At 41.6% G+C, this 4,203-nt stretch overlaps 1 pseudogene; it reads right to left on the reverse strand.

The window, feature by feature from the left end:
* Positions 1-1,883: 1,883 nt before the first annotated feature.
* Positions 1,884-2,777, reverse strand: LOC105539780 (annotated as a pseudogene).
* Positions 2,778-4,203: the final 1,426 nt, after the last annotated feature.

A 4,203-nucleotide genomic window follows, 5' to 3' on the forward strand; every position in this document is an offset into this window, starting at 1 on the left:
CTGAAACTTTGGAAGGAAGTCAATCAATGTGCACAGTCCATGCTTAAGAAGTGGGAAATGAGGCCGGGCGCAGTGGCTCATGCCTGTAATCCCAACACTTTGGGAGGCCGAGGCGGGCGGATCACGAGGTCAGGAGATCGAGACCATCCTGGCCAACACGGTGAAACCCCGTGTCTACTAAAAATACAAAAAATTAGCCGGGTGTGGTGGCGGGCGCCTGTAGTCCCAGCCACTCAGGAGGCTGAGGCAGGAGAATGGTGTGAATCCGGAATGCGGAGCTTGCAGTGAGCGGAGATCTCGCCACCACACTCCAGCCTGGGCGACCGAGTGAGACTCCATCTCAAAAAAAAAAAAAAAAAAAAGTGAGAAATTATGCTCCACCTCCTTGAGGGCAGAGTATCTACATAATTTATTTGGAATTCTTCTGCACAGATTTGTCTATTCTCCCACACTTATATATTTATTCAATGATTTGTTTATGACAGTATGGACTCACAGATACCGATCTTGTACTTTGGGTTATAATCCGATACTACTATATTTCATTGCTTGAATTGCTCCCATTGTGGCCATTGGGAGCTCTTTCAGTTGCCTCCTGTGCCCTATAACATACATTGTGGTTTGATTTTGTTGTTGTTGTTGCTTAGCACTTCCTTGATTTCTGGTACTACAGGATGCTTCAGGCTCATCTTGTATATTTCCTGCCTGAGTCCTAGCATCTGGAATTTCCTCCAAGAAGCCCCGGGTCCTTTTATTGGAAAATAGTATTAGAAAACAAGATCGAGGCACCAGGTGAGCTTGTTGCTACTGGGGTGTTGCTGCTCCTAGATCCTCTCAGCTGACAGAGGGAGGAGAGATATGTGTGTATACTAACCCATGCATATACACATATCTATGAATATTTCTATGTGTAACCATATGTATCTATATAAACCTAAATATGAGTTCATACTGTTGCCTCTGACTCTAATCTATTACCACATGAATCACTCTAGCCTTCACCTGATGCTTATCTATAAACTGTCACTCCAGCAGTGATACCTGGCTCCCACCATCTCTCATTCAAATACTTAATGTTTAAATTCCAGTATACATATATAGCAGTACCAGAATTGTTAATTCACATTTACAATTTATCAACAAGAGTACAGGCTTATATACAGTTTTGTTTGCCTTTAGTTTTATAGACCGTTTATTTCCAAAGTTGCTTTGGTCAACACCCTATTCCCCCACTGACCTCATTGATGTCATTTTTTAATATTTGTAATACATTTATTTTTTTAAGGAAGAATGATTGTTTTATTCATCTGTACTTAAACCAGCCAAAGTAGTACTAATGTCATTATGATGCAGCAAGTACAAGATCTCTTTCTACAAATATTAGCATAACCAACAGAATGGGGGCTATAGTAAAACAGAGCCAAAAAGGGTTGAGGAAATAAATGTAGTATGTTACAGCTTAACCCTTCACCTCAATAGAGTTTTTTTAAAAAATAAGTAAAGCCTCCCAATCCCAAAAAATAGGAATATACCTTCATCACACCAATTTGTACTTTTATTTCTTATTCTTGAGGTTAGATTCTAAACCGTAAAGATATCCAAACTAGTATTGTATATACTTATCTATAGCCAGAGACAGCTTCTACCATGTCCTTGCCAGCCAAGATTATTAAAAGGTCTTTTCTCTAGGAAAAAAGAAAGAAACCTCTCTGATTAGGCTCCAATCATACCCCACCCTCTATCAAATTGACTGGATAGGCGTAATGGAAACCAGAACACGTGGTTTCCAAACAAGAAAAATCCTATAAGGGAGGGGAGGCAAGGAGAGGTAGGATTCAGCCAGTGCCCACACTGAAATTGAATAATATCAGTTTCACTCATCTTCAGGTATCTTCAGGTTGCATGTTCGTGGAATAGTTTAGGAATAAATCTATGGCTTGTGGAGTACTAAAATACCTAGTGGTCTGCTGTATTACATTATGGCTTTCCCCAGCAGTTTCCAAGGCAACCTCCAAGTCACTGGCAGGAGAATTTGGCTGGAACTGCATGCAGGACTGCAGAGATTCCTCTCCATAGTTAGAGAAGGGACTGTTCCAGGCCTGATTGTTCCAGGACTGGGTGCACCAGGAGTGATTGCTCCAGGAATGGACATTCTGGGTCTGGTTGCTCCAGGCTGAATTGCTGCAGGTCTGGTTGCTCCACATTGAAAGGTTTCCAGTCGTGTTCACCAGGCATCCCTGGTGGTAGGAAGAGTAGAGGGTCGGGTAGGTAGGTGCTGAGGCCTTCTGAGTCACACCACTGCTATTCTTTGGCCAGTTGTTTTTCTGTTGCCTCTTAGATTTCATTCTCTGGTTCTGGAACCAGGTCTTAACCTGTTTGTAGCTAAGGTTCAGGATGGCTGAAAGTTCTTGCATCTGCTGGAGGCTTAGGTATTTCTGTCTCTGAAATCTATCATACAGCTGGGTGGAAGAGACCACAGTTCTGGTCTTCTGTTTCTTGACCGGAACCTTGTCTTCCTTTTTCGCAGTGCTCTTCTCTGCAGAAGTGGGTTTTTTGCCTTTGGGACTGGTAGAAGAATCAGGGCTGTCCTGAATAAGCAGATCCATGGAGGAAGGAAGAGGAGAGACAGTCTCTGTGTGAGGCATCTCAGCAGAAGACATTTGCAAGGATGGATAGTTTTCTTCAGGCCCACAAGTCACCGGTGTAAGTGAAGATTCTTTACAGTTGGATGCTTCAGAGCAAGGCAGGCTTTGGGGATAGGCTGGATCCATACTCATGTTATTATTGGGGAATAGGAGGGAAAAAATTAAGAGCTGGACTGTAAAAAAAAAAGGCTAAGGCAGATTTAAGACTTTTTTTCTGGAAGATCTTAGAGAAATATGACCTCCAGAAGTGAAAGTATCAAGTAGTTGGGATGAAGTGAATTGCCCCCACAATAACAGGAGGCAACCAGCTCAGTCCAGCCTATATTTGTAATACATTTAGATGATTTTGTCACATTCCTCATTCCATCCCGGGATGCTCCCAATTCCTAAATGAGTGTTTAGTTTGTATACATTAAGTATCCAGTTAGTTTGTATACATTGTGTTTAGACATACTGCACAGTGCCATGTTATTACAATTACAATTTGTAGAGAATATTTTCACCATCCTAAAACACAAACACAAAAACCTTGTACATTGTCTTTTGAACCTTACATTCCTCGTCACAAACCCTGGATACCACTGATGTTTTTATTGTCACTATAGGCTTGTTCTTCCTAGGATGTCATATAATTAGAATACTACAGTAATTAGTCTTTTCATACTGGCTTGTTTCACCTAACAATATGTGTTTAAAATTCATCCATGTCTTTTTATGGCTTCATAGCTCATTTCTTTTTTAAAAACTTTGTTTTGTTTTGTTTTTTGAGATGGGGTCTCAATGTGTCACCCAGGCTGGAGTGCAGTGCCATGATCATAGCTCACTGCAGCTTCCAACTCCTGGCCTCAAGCGATTTTCTTGCCTTAGCCTCCCAAGTACCTTGGACTACAGCATGTACCACCATGCCCAGTTTCATTTCTTTCTATCCCTAAATAATATTCCATTGTATAGATGTCCCCCAGTTTGTCCATTCTCCTATTGAATAATTTCTTAGTTGCTTTGAGTTTTGGTAATTATGAATAAAACTGACATAAATAATATTGTGCAAGTTTTTTGTTTTCGTTTTTGTTTTGTCACAGGTTGTAACTCTATTGCCTAGGTTGGAGTGCCATGGTGCAGTCACAGCTCACCACAGCCTCAACCTCCTGGAGTCAGGTGATCCCCCTGCCTCAGCCTCTAAAATAGCTGAGACTACAGGCATGTGCCACCATGCCCAGCTAATTTTTTTGTATTTTTTGTAGAGATGGGATTTTGCCATGTTGCCCAGGATGGTCTCCCAGGTTCAAGCGATCTGCCCGCCTTGGCCTCCCAAAGTGCTGGGATTACAGACATAAGCAACCGCACCTGGCCCGTACAAGTTTTTGCATAGACATAGGTTTTCAAATTAATTGGGGGAAGTTTTAGGAGCATGATTGTTCCATTGTATGGTAAAATATGTTTAGCTTTGAAGGAAACTGCCAAACTATTTTCAAAGTGGCTGTACCATTTTGCATTCCTGCCAGCAATGAATGAGAGTTCCTGTGTTCCACATCCTTGTCAGAATTGGAATTGTCTGCTT

Source organism: Mandrillus leucophaeus, unplaced genomic scaffold (assembly GCF_000951045.1).
Source record: "Mandrillus leucophaeus isolate KB7577 unplaced genomic scaffold, Mleu.le_1.0 Scaffold209, whole genome shotgun sequence".
Taxonomy (NCBI): domain Eukaryota; kingdom Metazoa; phylum Chordata; class Mammalia; order Primates; family Cercopithecidae; genus Mandrillus; species Mandrillus leucophaeus.